The sequence below is a fragment of the Dermacentor variabilis genome, chromosome 10 (assembly GCF_050947875.1).
Source record: "Dermacentor variabilis isolate Ectoservices chromosome 10, ASM5094787v1, whole genome shotgun sequence".
NCBI lineage: Eukaryota > Metazoa > Arthropoda > Arachnida > Ixodida > Ixodidae > Dermacentor > Dermacentor variabilis.
This window is the reverse complement of record NC_134577.1, coordinates 32,694,840-32,710,295: the sequence shown is the minus strand read 5'-3', so window position 1 is coordinate 32,710,295 and position 15,456 is coordinate 32,694,840.

Sequence of the window (15,456 nt, the reverse complement as noted above, 5' to 3'; positions counted from 1 at the left end):
GCATAGAAAAAGTAGATATACCATATCGCAATGGAATTGCAGAAGTTACCGAAATAAAAAGGCGAATCTCTATCAATACCTGTAAACGAAGGACAAGACAGACGTAATAATTGTAAACAAACGAATGGTCCCGGCAGACAATCAGGATACAAAACCATAGGCAATACCGTAGCAGAAATTTAGGCACTTGCCACGCTAGTCAGAAGAGACCGTACGGTTGAACAACTTAATACACGAGCCAAAGACATAGACAACGTACTAATAGAAATGATACCATCAACGAAGACAAATACATTATAAACTTATTCAGTAGACCAAAGTTCAAGAGACAGATTCTTAACGCTATGCAAACGTACGCTCGACATAGCAGGTGACCGGAAGGTAATGATAGGTGGAGACTTCAACGCTGCCCACACCACGGGGGGGGGGGGGGGGGGTGGAGGGGGGTACAAATACGTCAACACCAAAGACAAGAATCGATAGCTCCGCAACCAACAGGAAGGTCTAACCCTAGTCACGGGCCCAATAACGCCCACACGCCAACCCAATAGCGTCTGTGACGACTCCCCACCAGACAGCCAATACACAAATACAACCAATATACAATAGCCAATAGCCAATGCAACATACAACAATAGCCAATATACAACCAATAAGATGGCTACATACACACGAAGACCTGAGGATCGACCTCTCCATAATCGAAATCCAGCTCAATGGAGGTCATGAGAAACGCACGGGTAGTAAAAAGAATGAAATAGTAAAATTAGTAAAAATAGGGTGACCAGTCTAACTTAAGCACTCTGGATGAAATTCAACCTCAATACTAGTGACTGCCCGGCATACATACCTCCTCTGCACGGTGAGAAAGCTTTCACATTGTTTTTCAAGTCCGTCCACAGGACCCGGTAATTTTCTGTTACCAAGCTGTTGGGAAATGTGCAGCTGAGATTAAAACATGCAAAATTCAAGGATGAGTACATTGCCAAAAATTCGGAAAGCAAACACCTTATTGAAAAGTAAACACGGTCATTGATGAGATCACCTGACAAGTCCCAGCCAACGGAATGGCGCTGGTAGGAGTCGCCGACGATCGAAGCACAACCACGGACCACGAACGGTTACGTCCGAAAACAGCAGAGCACTGCAATGCCCTTACTGGAACTGTGTTCCGAGTGAGGACGCCAATCTGCAAAAATATAAGGCTCGAAATACTCGTTAAAAAACTGAACACAGATGACTTGTATACCAGCGAGATCGCAGCCGAGTATACAGTCCACGAGCCGAAATCCCCATTGTTATTCATAATTACAGCATTTGTCGGTAAATGGTCAGTCACAGTACCTTTGCTGCAACGGAAGTGCGATGTGTCGCAGACCGTAGGCAACGTCCTTTCTTCGCGGTTGCTGGATGTGATGGGCGAGAATTCCGAATGCCTTTTGCGACCAGGGTCAATTCATCGATCAAGAGCACTCTTCGCGCGCGGGCATTCCTTGAGACGATAAAAGGACTTGGTTGCAAGTGCATTCGGAACAGGCCACTGTCCGTAACGCAAACGTAAGGTGCAAACCCTATCTGATAGTTCTGCCCGAGGTGCGCTCAACCTGAAACTAATACGCAACGTAGCTCCTCACGTTTCCGTCACTGACAAGTCCTCCAGTGGTTATGATCTAAGGAACCTGAGGCCGAATTGTGCCCTACTGTGCACTGTCGATACCGTGGTATGGAATGTTTAGCTGCTTTCAGTTATTGGCCATATGAAGCTTCAGCCAATGAAAATTAAGATTGCGTATTCAAGCGGTTCCTTGGACACATTCCACCCTCGCCACGAGGCTATTGGCCTCGTACACTCACTCTGCGATGGGATGCGATGAAGCTGGGAGCTAGAAGCTAGAAGCCAGTTCTTTAGCCGCACTCTTCAGTCATGCTCATTTGAAGTTGTCCAATCGGCTCCAGTTGCCACTGAAAATTTTGGGACCAGATTTATTAGCGCGCCAAATGAAGCGGAGAAAAGGTCAAGTTTAAGAAAGCAGCAAAGCAATGTAAGTGTTCACATAATGCGTGGTTGCCATATATGGAGGCAGTGCATTTAGTCTCCTAGCAACCAGAATGCAAGTTTTGAACGTGACCATCGAAAGAATATAATTGTGCTCTCCATAGATTATTCTTTTACAAATTACTGAATGTTTTTGCAGAAGTGCCGGCTATATTAACGATTGCTTCATATGTAGGTTTTGGAAGGCGAGTCTCCACATGAATTCAATATATTTTACAAGGCCCCAACAAATACTGAAATACACACACACACACACGCACGCACACACACACACCCACACACACGCACACGCACACACCCACACACATACATACATACATACATACATACATACATACATACATACATACATACATACATACATACATACATACATACATACATACATACATACATACATACATACATACATACATACATACATACATACATACATACATACATACATACATACATACATACATACATACATACATACATGTCTAATAGCCATTTGCTTTATGGGTACAGGCAATGTGAGATCGTTCCTGGCAATTGCAAAATGCACGCAGTGATAAAAGTTGTCTACAACAAGATCATCTGCTGCACAAATCAATCCGGTGTTGACGTTTGTTTAGAGGCCTTAAGAGTGAGGGAAAGGCTAGACAACGGTATCTTGACTTAAACTATCGCCGCGCAAATCTGAATGATGAAAAGCAGAATGGCAGGCCCAGAATCTAGAACGATGCAATCGTTGGACAAGTGAACCTGGAACTGCGATTTGTTCGACGATTGACAATTAGTGCTCTGACAGATGAATTTCTTTTGTGAGACGCATCACTATTTACACGATCGTAACGGAGATGCTCGGTATCGCAAATTCTGTGCAAGGTGGGTGCCGAGAAATGCTTGCCGAACAACATAAAGAGCAAGGAATGTCAAGTGGACGAGCGTTTTTAGACCTTTATATACATGACTAAGATGATTTCCCGTATTCTCAAAAACAATGAGACTTTCATATGATGCACCCACGCAGAAACAAAAAAACCGCAGTCGATGCAGTGGCGCCATTTATCTTTAACAAAGCGGAAGAAATTCAAGCAATTACCTTAACTATCGTTTACTGCGACGAAAAGGGCATTCTTTTGGCTGATTTTCTTTAAACTTGAGGCAAAACAGCTTACGTGTACTGTACGACTTTCCCCAAACTAAGGCGTATTATATCCTTATATTCTTGTATTCTTATATTCTCGTAGCGGCTGCGTGTTCTTGTATTCTTGCAGACGAAGAATCCATCGACTATGACGTCCACACAAGATCCTCAGTGTGGAAAACCAGCGTAAGGCGTGTTGATTTGTAACGTTTGTAAAATGGCGATGGTGCAGATAGAGCCCAAACTTCCATATACTAGACCAAGCACTCGAAATGCCAAAATAGAGAATCATATGTCAGTGCGCCTTTGAGCTCGTCAAACATAGAATAACATTACGCAGACCACACAAAGGATGTGGCCTCCGAAAGTGACACCAGAAGCAAGTAATTTGTGTAGTGGGGCAGCGATGGAGGCGAAGTTTCGTGTGAAAAGGCTGAAATAGGAGGCGAGACCAAGGAAACTACGCAAGGTATTGGTCCTTTCAGGGGGCGCAAAGTGAAGGACCAAAGAATACGAGCGTTGTAAAACGTACACTAGCATTGTACTGAAGACCAGCGTTGACAAAGCAAGTCAGAACTTAATTCAAATGTTGCGGGTGTTGCGGGAATAGGGACGAAAGCGTAACTATATCGTCTAAGTAGCACAATCAAGTCATCGACTTCAGGCCACGCAGAACGGCGATGATCATGTGCTCGAAGGACGCGGGTGCATTGAATATCCCGAAAGACATTACATTAGACTCGTAAAGCCCATCTCGGGTTGCAAACGCCGTTTTTTCTTTGTCGTCTTCGCGCATCGATATTTTTCAATACCCTGAACGCCAGACCGAGGCTTAAAAAGTACTCCGCACTCTAAAGGAAAACAAAGGTGTCGTTATTGGAAAGTAAAAGCTATACGTCTTTACAAGTGATATTATAAAGGACTCGGTAATCGACGCAAAGGCACACAGAACCGTCCTTTTTTCCCCACCGAAACATCCGGAGACGCCCAGGGCATGCAGAGGGCCACATAACGTTTCGTTGCAGCATGTCAGCGACGTGTTCTGATTTTCCGCTTGGTCGAAGACGCGGTACGGACGGCGACACATGGTATAAATAACGTCTGCTTTCATGCGATGCGCTGCCACGGTAGTTTGTTCCAATGGCCAAGAATGTACATCGAAGGAATATCCGGCCATCGCGTAGAAAGGTACATGTCAAATACGCTGACTGAAAAATACACAACAACAGCGGTGAAAACAGGAACTCCGGCGACGCAGGAGATGATAAAGTGATACCTCTTGTAGGTGAATATTTAAAAGAATGCACTAACTCCGCCTGAAAAATCCTATGTTCCACTAACTAATGACAAATAACTTGAAAGATTAATTGCGATTCCAAGGTGTGCTGAGCGAGACATTCGCGCTCTTCAGCGGGCCCAAAGGCACATTCGTCGTTACATGACCAAACTGAAGAGGCAGCGCTGGAGAGGTTTTTGTGCAATTCTCGACGTGCGTAGGCCATTAGCCAAAATCACGTGTGTCATTAGAGCTCTCCGCACACAACCTCAGCAGCTATATTCGTTCACTGTACTTTCGTTGCATCAACACATGTCAGGGCATCACGTCCCCGAAAAAATATCAACTTCTTTCTAAAGGAACACCTTTAGCACAAAATACAAGTCTACTCTCTTGCCCACCGCAAAAGTGTTCCTCTCTTGGATCTGCTATTCTCCTTAGATGAGCTGACAGCAGCTATTACTTAAGTAAGCACCAGCTCAATACAACGTTACTACAGTGTCAGCCTTCATGTAATTGCTCAACTCTTTATGCACAAGCGGTGAAGCATGCCTACAGCAGATTGGAAGGTGACGAAAGCCATTCCAATTCTCAAGCCTGGACAGCTACTGACTAAGCACCATTCAGACCTATAGCCTTGCTCAGCTGCGTGAGAGAACTAATAGAAAAAACTATCCATAAGATAACGTCACACTTCTTTGAAAGTAGGCGTCCATATCCGCAAGAACTGAATTTTATCGCAATGTTTTATACAGTGCGTTTCACTAAATTTAGCTTCACGACGCTCGTGTGTAATCTAGGCTTTGGGAGGCGACTCTACAGAAGAATCGCGCATTATTCGCAAGGACATCTATTTACGAGCACTCTGAAACACTCTACGTCCTATTACACTGCTGAGAAAGGTGTGCCTCAGTGCAGTGTAGGCCCACTTATTGCATCTTATAAATGAGTGCCACGCGTTGTCCATGTGGCACTGTATGGGAACGGAATCTGCGTTTGGAGCGCGGCGTCGCGTTCGCTTTACACCAGCCAACAGTAACTCCAGCAAAAACTGGCCGACACAGCGACTTCTTCGAGACCAAGAGGAAAGGCCTCTCCGAAAATTGTTGCAATAGAGTTTACACGGAGGCCCGTGGATAGGTGCCCACTGGTACTTGGAAGCCGCGCACTTCCATTTGTGAAAACTCAAAGGTTCCTAGCTGTAGTTGGCGACAGAAGTTTCTTCATCACGAATAAAAGAAAACTTAAAACAGCACATAATAACTGTCTGAGACTCTCTCGGTCTTTCAAAGGTTCGTCATGCCGCGGCAAAAGCGGGATGCTTACCACAGTTGAAGGTGTCTGTTGCAGACATGTCCGGTTGCCGTCCAAGCCAAGCACCGCATCTCGTACCATCGAATTTCACCCATAGGACAGGTTCACCTTTTGATTTTCGAGAGCTGAACCGGGAGCCAATCTGAAAAAGAACGTGCTTCAAGTCAGTATCCTTCAAACTGCCCTCTGCTATGTCATCCAGCATTACTCTCACATGACCCATATCTTTACTGATGATTCCTCAATCCATTAGAGCTCTTGTGGCGTTTTTATTCCATCAGATGAACAATAGCCCTCGTACCGCCTTAAGAGCGCAAGGTCAAGTACAACGGCAGAACTTTGTGAAATGAAGAAAGCCGTTCGGAGCATAATACGGCAGCCGCCAGGTCTTTGGGTTGTATTTGCAAATAAATTCAATAGCAGCGCTCCAAAACGCTAAACATAAACACGGCTCGGAACCATCATCCTGTACATTCCATTCCACAACATTCCAGTGGGTTCCAGGACACCGGTCCTCACGGAAATGAGAGAACCGAGGAAGCAGCCCGCAGGGTTCTTCAGTGCAATACGTAAAGAGATGCTTTGCGAAAAGCGATGCATCGGTGATGGCAAAAAGTAGAGATGTGTGAATATTCGAGAAGCTCTAATATTATCTATTTTATTTTTATTATTAGTATTAGATTAGAAAAAAAATGGATATGTGAGAGTGTTTGAAGATTCGGCTGGATGTATTATGTGTTTGAAGATTCGGCTGGATGCGATTATTCGCATGGAAATAAATATATTGTCGGCTGTGCGGGAGCAAGCATAATTCTTACAAATTGTTTCTGTCTAATCTAACAATATTGCGGCGATTTTGTGCCGAGTGTCGTCACGATTTCGCGATGCCAGCGAAATTTCGCCTGTGAAGCACACTTATCCACCAAACTTATCACTTTGCGGGAAGGCCAGCCTCTCAGTGGGAATGGGCACGGAATTGCGAACGAGAGCGCGTTTTTTTTTTTTTTTTTTTTTTTTTTTTTGACGTCACTCAATTTAAGCTTATTGCTTGACAGCAAGTGTGGTGAATGACGACCGGCACAGGGTCAAATGCCTCCGAGTTTAAGGTTTTCCATGTGGTATAAAAAGTCACAGGCTGGGAAGGACACCTAGAGGGAATTACGACATTTTCGACGTTAACATGAGTTAAATTCCGAATTCTTTAGTATAACGGCTTCTTAGACCAGTTTTTCAACATTGTAAATGCATTTGCAATGTTCCAGCATAACAAATTAACCCACCTTGCCAATAAATTCATGGGGATATCATTATTCGATATTCGATTCTATAATAGAAGCTAAATATTCGTATTCAATTTGTATTCCAAAATTTTGATATTCGCACGCTCCTAGCGAGAAGTCATGCTCCAATGCTCCAGCGTACCTTCCTTCACTCGGTAGATAGCGACTTGAGATCAAAAGTGCTACATATATACATTATACTGACCAATCTTCCTAGACTCCCTTTTCAATGCAACACAGCGAACATCATTTTGCATGTAAATACCGACTCGATCTTTCACACGCCTTTCTTTCTTTTTTCTTTCCTTCCACCCTCTCGCGAGTCTGCGCAAGGGGTTCAATCAAGCGGACTTGCCCTACATGTGTTCTCAATTCAACCTGAAATTCCCGCAAAACCTTCAAACGCCAGAACGTCTCCACCATTCGACGCAGCCCAAGAAGGGGAATTCAGAGAGAGACCACCCGAAACTCTGCAGGTTTACTTTTCGCAAAATTACTCATCCTGAACGTAGCAAGACATCGGCCGCCCAGCTAAGCCTACTGAGGATTGCCAAGCCATCACCACTTTTAGCAAGATGGCTCGCATGTCGCTTCCTTTCCTATTGGAGGCACCCTGCAGCGTTTCGTGAGCAGGAACCGCGGTATAGCTATCGCAACCATGAAACTGTATACCACTGCAGCCACGTGACTCCCGTCGGTGCGGCTTGCTGCCGGCGGGCTAGGTCGGCAGCTTCCGCACGGTCTGGTTAGGCCTAAGTTGATCGAGAACACTTGGCACGAAAACTGGCTTCAGCAGCCGCTTTGCAAGTGTTTCCTGTGTCCACAGTGTCCAAGTGCTGACTGCCCACTACAGAGCACCACAGGGTAACTTGACGGCACTTAATCCTTACTGGAAATTGCCTTACCCACTGGTCACGCAGACTGCTGTCGGAAGGTGCTTCGTGGAAAGACACGCCCGGCTCTCCTTTTCTGACTCTATAGGCGAGCATTGTAGCATGAAGTGATGGTGCATTACTTGGCGATAAACATGTCGTAAGGCTCAATAAAACATGCTCGTGCATGAAAGCATAAAAACAAGGCAAAAGACTTACTGAAAAACGGACGCGACAGTAAGCACAAAGCTGACGGGCGAACAGAACTTACTGTGTCTGGCCGAGAGTAAAAACACCGTCTGCAAGCTTGGTGAAATTATCTGGCACTTGTCACCAAACTGCGCCCTTTATTTCTTTATGGCGTTGTTTTTCTACGGCAAAAGGTACGGTGATAAGTAAGCAGAGTGAACGAGGAACTAACATGAATTTTGTTTGCTTACGCAAAGATCCCACCGTGCGGTCGCCGTCTGCTCGGGTTTTACCGGCGGCGGCGCGGCGGCGGCGGCCAGTGTTTAAAAATCGTCCACAACAAGGGGCTCTAGTAACCGCACAAAGTGGAAAGAAGGAAATGGTATAGCAGCAAGTTTTTAGCTCCCGTCGTAGGCAAAGAGGTTATATACTAAGACTTCTGGAGTGGCCGCCGCTGCGGCCGCCTAGGAGAGCGACCGAAGCCACCGGCGGCCATATTGCCGAGGGCAAAAGTGACCGGGCCTAGCACACATTCCTCGTCAGCACTCGAACGCGCTTTCGGTTCCCCGATAAAAAATTACACAATAAATATTTTGTCACCTTACATTATTATTTTACTTGCAATAAGGCAGCTTAGTTACGATATTAAATGATAATACATTTATTTCTGTGTGCATGAAAGCGTTTTAATGATTAGCTTTCTTTTCAGTACATACATAAAATTGATTTTTTCTTGTTCCCGGCATTGAATTTATATACCACATTAATTTGATAACGTTCTCAATGATTAGTTGTTTTCTGTATGTATCACTATCATACTACTGCTGCTGTTATTTTTCTGTGTTATATTTTATGTATTTGCTGTGTTTCATGTACAAGTTTTTTACCGTACCAACTATGTACGGCTAACCCAGGTCCAGTCAGGCAAAGAGCCTTTTGTATCGGTTCCTTCTTTTCCTTAAAATGAAAAAAAATAAACAACAAAAAGAACACCATGCGTAGTTTTAATTATTCCAATGAATAACATTCTCGAAGCTGTTAACATGGGAATGAACCTAAATATTATGTCTTTAGCATCCTGGACGGTGGTGCCGCTGGCTATAACACTTCCAAAGTTAGTTCAAGTAGTAAAACATTAAAACCCGAAAAACTATGAGAAAACTGCGACGCAGTAGCTCAATTGGTTGGAGCATCGCACGCGTAATGCGAAGACGTTGGATAGCTCCCCACCTGCGGCAAATTTTTTTATCCCAGTTCATTGCCATTAATTCATCATTTCTTTAGTTCAATTACTAAGTACAAGTGATTTCTCCTATGTTGTCCTTGGTGTCTTTGTTCGTTGGCCTTCTCATGATATGATAAATAAATTCGGGCCTCTCCATTAACCCCCTTTATTCTCCTTCACTGCTGGAAAGAATCAATACTGAGACACATATTCATGTGAATTTCGAACAAGGTTTGTATGACTGCCGAAGGAGTACTGAAGCCTGCAGGTTTTCTTCCCAAGGTCATGCACTTTGAAGCGAGGTGTCCATAAGAAACATATTCATTCTCTAGGCACGGGCTATTCATACAATTAGAAATATTTATTGGCGACCTCCTTCTCTTTAGAAGATGCGATTAACTTTGTCCCGTTTATACAGTGTGTCCCAGCTAACTTTAGCCAGAGTTTAAAAATATGCGAATGCCCCGTGGCTGGACAGATCAAAGGTAATGTTGTTTGCCGTCGTTTGGAGATACTCGAATTATTTTTTTTCATTCCGCCTAATGAGATCATGTCTTGATTAATTAATCAACTTTCCAAATATTATAATTAGATGACAAGTTATAGGGCGACATGAAAAACCCCCGATACAGTTCTCTGTTGCTCAACACATGCTACGTAAGTGTTTTTTCCGAGCGCAAAAGAAGCCCGCCAACGCACGCAAAATTCCCGCACGACTGGCCGCTGGAGGCACTTCGAAAACTCGGTTGGACGCGAATATTCGAATCAAATCGAATATATTACTGGCTGTGCGGGAAAAAACATGGTTCGTGGCATTTGTTCCTATCTAATCCAAGAATGTTGGAGCGATTGTGTGGTTAATTTTGTGACGATTTCGCGAGGCCAGCGAAATTTCGCCTGTAAAGCTCGCTTAGTCATTAAACGCTTCAGTTTGCGAAAAAGCCAGCCTCTCGGTAGAAAGGGGCCCGGGTTTACGAACAGCGAGGGTGCTTTCTTTTTTTTTTTTCTTTTTTCATCTTCACTCCAAATTCTGAGTTTATTGCTTGACCGCAAGTGGCGATGAGTGAAGACTGGTACACGGTCAAATTCCTCCGAGTTTGCGTGCATTTGATGAGGTATCATAAGGTAATGGCTGGCGAGGACAGCTAGAAGGTATTACTCAATTTTCAATGTTAACAGCTAAATACACAATTTTTTTAGTGTAAGGGCTTACTAGTCTGGTTTCTGCACATTATCAAGGCAATTTTAATGTTCCAACACACCAAATTAACCCAACTTGCTGACAAATTCATGTGCATATCATTATTCGATATTCGATTCGATATGCGAAGCTAAGTATTCGTATACGATTTGTATTCGTAAATTTTGATGTTCGCACATGCCTAGCGAAAAGTCATGCTCCAATGCACCATCGTACCTTCCTTTACTCGGTAGATCCGGACATAACATCAAAACTGCCACATATACAGACATATATAGACAGACAGACCCAACGCCTCTCAAAGAATGCTAATCGCATTAAAACATAAGTGCTCCATATTTACTTATTTATTTATTTATTTATTTATTTATTTATTTATTTATTTATTTATTTATTTATTTATTATACCCTCAAGGTACGGTTGTACATTGCAGAGGGGAGGGGCAAGGTAAATACAGAGGCAAATCACACGATAGTTGATTATAGGGAAAAGATTATAAGTACAGAGAAAGAACTTTCGAAAAAAGCGTCAAAGCTAAATATGTGGAAGTCAATAATTAATGAAAAGAACAAGGAAAAATAAGGAAGGAAGGCAACAACATGGTATACAAAATAATAGGAATGGTAAATAGAAACTTGGAAAGCGTTGCAAAAATACATATTCAAAAAAAATAAAGGAAGAACGAGAACATACAATATAAAAATACAAGCCCTAGCTCATGGCATAAAAGCAGTTATTAAGAGCAGTTATTGTTCCGATACGTACAAAACTTAGTGTCATACAGAACCGCCCCCATTGGGGTTGGGAATCTAAGAACCGAAAAGTTCGAGGTGCCGAACAAGGGAACCGCCCCAAGGGCCCGTAATCTCGCATTTGCTCTTCAATAGCACAATCATGCAATGGCCCAAAGAATTAAACGAAATAGGAGGGCTCATGCACGCCTTCTATGTAGACTATTTAACGATACGGACCGAAGAACCATCTACGGGCCAACAACAGAACGCATTACAGGAAGCAGTAAATCGCATCGAACGTTACTTAAACCAATACGCGCTACAATGCACCCTCGAAAAATCCGAACTGCTCGTGCTCAAAGCGAGAAATCGAGGTAGACCACCAGCCTACCCCTTCGAGCAACCCGAGCCGACCGTAACACTTCGCGGAATCTAAACACCTCGAGTGGAGTTATTGCGGATCCTCGGCCCCGTCATATATAAAGACGGGTTGGGAGCCGCGACACTCCCCAAACTTCAAGCATCGCTGACCCATGTGACGCACATCATTAAGCGCGTTGCAAACCAAAGACAAGATGCGGCTCATGGCGAGCCGCATCGCGCATGGTACCCCCTATCTGGCCCTGAAGAATGCGGAAATTGAAAAAAAAAAAACTAAACATCGTGAGTAGCAAAGCCACCACGACCGCACTGAGAATTCCCTAAAAAGCATCTACGACACGATCCTAAAACACGACACGACAGACACGAGTCTAAAAGCAATCAAATATTTAGTTGGAGTAATCAAAGTCATCCTTTATACGCTCAATACAACAGCAACAACTAGACACATGTAACGAGAAAAGTACCAGCGCCGCGCGGCAGTTGATATAACAAGTAAAAAAAAAAAAACGTCACTGTGCACCGCCGTTCATCCTCGATAGAAACGCACTCCCGGAAGAAGCCAGCATCATATTCGACACAAAAGAGAACAGCCGCTGCGTGGCAAGCAAAGCGGGAAAAAAAAGGAAAAAACCAAAACAGTCAGAAATAGATCACAAAGAACAGCAAATTACGGCATTCTTCAAAATATTCAAGCATCCACAACACTTAAATACAGCACGCGAACAATCTCTAACATGTGCTCAAACCTAAATATTCACCTCGAAATGCAGAACGTAATTTTCTTAATTGGCTTTCTCACATTAACTTAAGACACATGTCGCAATCTAGGAATTTTAGCCAGTAAGTTCTCAATTTGGCACATACGAGTGAGCTAAATTTTGAAACAAGCACCAGTTTTAACGTCAGTGCTGTCAAATCCGTGAGAAAAAAATCATTGTCCAACTTTCTTTTCTTTTGCACTAAGCTATTATTCGATTATTGATTTTGGTTTCTGATCCGATTCGCGAGGCCTGATCGCGATTCACGGATCGCGAGTGTCCGGATATAGCAAATGACCGGTAGCAACACTCGACCCGGATCGAGCTCAATCCGGATCAGCTCCGATCGCGATAAGAAGTGTACGTGTGACACCGGCACAGCACGTACGAACAATCCCTGGGCTCACGCATGAATTAATGTCAAACACCAAAGTACGAATGCACCGCGAGCAAAGGCTCGTCCCAAAGAAAAGTGATCGCGACTGGCATTACGATTCAGGTAATGCCGTGCGCTCCGTGCTGACAGAAATTTCTGGTTTGACCGCACGACGTCGTCCGCGATAAGAAAGCGCACGCTCCTGTAGCTGTGGCGTCCAAACGCACCAATGCGTGGAGATGCACCCCTGTGCGACCATCACTACTGGTGGGCAAAGGCCGACCAAGTTAGCGCGGCCGCTGCGCTCGACTAACAGGGTGGCGGTCTACCAAGAACGAGAAGTCTTCGAAGCCCAGCCTGCAAGCAGCTGACGCGCTCGGCAGTGCATGCATGCAGAGGTGCAGAGCTCGGGGGAGAGGGCATCAAGGAGTCAGCCCGGGGACGCGCCCTGATGACGTGTGGCCGGGGCGACCAATGAGAGCGCGTTCCGGTGATGTTTTCCCGCGCGTTCGTCGCGAGGATGGAGAAGAAAGTTTGCGCGGGAAAATATCTCCGCCGCGCTAACCACGTCCGCCATGTTTCCACTGAGGCGACGATTCCACAAGAAAGAGCTTGACAAGCGACCGGCACTACGTACGAGCAGGGGGCTGAGGTACAGGAACACACCTCGATATCCACAAGCGCAAACGTCAAGGCTCGAGCTGGCGAGCCCTGCTATCTTTTCGCTGTCTGAAGCTACAAACACGCGCAGCAGCCCCTCCGCACGCGTTCAACACAGTAAAAGACTTTACCGACTGTATTCATGTAACCACTGTCTGGATTTAGGTTTACTATACCTCAGTTTTGCCATGCACCGCTCACACTGTCTCCGCGTAGTTTGCCACTAAGTACCCGCTAAAGAAACAAACGGTTTCCTGAACTCGCCGCGATGTGTAAGGCATCCTCACTTACCGTTCCTGCCTTCCGCCGCTTGGAGCGAGTTCTTGCAGTCAGTCTTTTTCGTCATTCCGAGGTATTGCCAAGTGTTCCACAATATCCATCAAACAGTTCGGTACTGGCAAACGACGCGCACACTGTCCATTTCTGAATGTCCGTGGGGCGAAGAGTCCGTTTCCCGCCAAAAGTTGCCGCCATAGGTTCCCGCCCAGAGTTCCCGCCTAAACTGCGGGTTCCCAAGGGCACGCATATTCATACCGTTCCGAAGTCTGCAGCATGTGATCAGTCACTTTCGCCGGTCCCCAGCACGCCTCCGGTGCTCCGAGCCTCTCCCGTCAGACGGCGAACAAGCGAGAGCTTGAAAACAGCGCGCAAAGTCTTCCAGTGCCTAAGTCCCGCATCCTCACCAATTCTCCGTCAATTTCCGACGTGGCGGCCTCCAAGCGTATTCCGCCAATCCCATTAAGCACTTTTGGACGGCGTGCGGGACAGCCCGGTGCGAGTAACCACTGCCGACGACCCGAGCGATCACCCGACGCACCAACGAGCTCGAGCGCCCAGCGCCAACTGACGCGCCGAGACCGCGGTCTTCGCGCGCTTTCTGGATATGTCCCTATAGATAGCTGGCTAGGGACAATGGGCTTAACTGTATTACTCCGCTGCGGGAGCAGACGCAGACAGCATCCGTCTTCTTCTTCCCCCAGTAGCTTCCGCTTCCGCTGCTTACACCGACGTAAAACCAGAACAGGCTGGCTGTGCGTCGTGCATCGTGGGGACAAGCGAGTTCGAACAGTGACAATCGCTGTTTATAATGAAGACGGGATTTCAACTCGCGGTCTGGGATTACGTCAGCCGGCATCAAATCCGCTGCCACTTTCTCACAGCCCGATGACAAATACCGGGTCGTTCCTCACTGTGCCGCACGCACCGCTGCAACTGATTTCAGTTTGCACCTCCTCGAAAGCAAGTATGTGCACGGTTTGCCACTGGTCCCTGCGTTAACCCAGGGGATGCAGCTCGCAACTACGGCTGCGTGCAAGAAACGGCAGTGAGCACGACTGGTAGGATAAGCAGGCGGGCACGTTAGCGGCAAACATGCAAACAGCCTCCGAAGCCGTGCGTGTAAAGTCGGCTGCACACGAGAGGTGTCCGCCCGACCGACGGGCCATTCGACGACCGCGGAGCTCCGTATTGCCAGCGCGTCGCCGCGACACAAGCATTAATTTCCTACGGCTTCTTTTCTAGGCAAAAATAATGGGCGCTAGAATAAAGCGATCCCTAAACTGTGCCATCTCTGAAAAGCGTTGATCACAGTAAGAAAAGTTTAACATGCCTAACGAGCGCGGCGATGCAAGCGAAATTCAACCGCAGTGTAAGGCTGCATCGGTGGGCGGCGAACGTACTGGACCATATAGTCGACGGCGCCGCGGAATTTTTCTACTTTTTGCGAAATTATTGCGATTGGATCTCGTGAGCGTCGGGGGATCTCTCCCAAGTGCAGGCCGCTAGAGCTACCAAACACACCGGGATGAGCCTGGCGACGATATCGGCGCCGACAGCGGCACCAACGCAGCGCGTCGACTGGTCGCTCAAATTTTCGCGCACTGCTCCACCCGTTCGCGCGGGTTCCACACAGCAAAAGACTGCAACGATGGTATTCGAGGAACCACCGCTTGCTCTTAAGTCGAGAGGACTTAAATTTTTCCACGCACTGCTGACTAC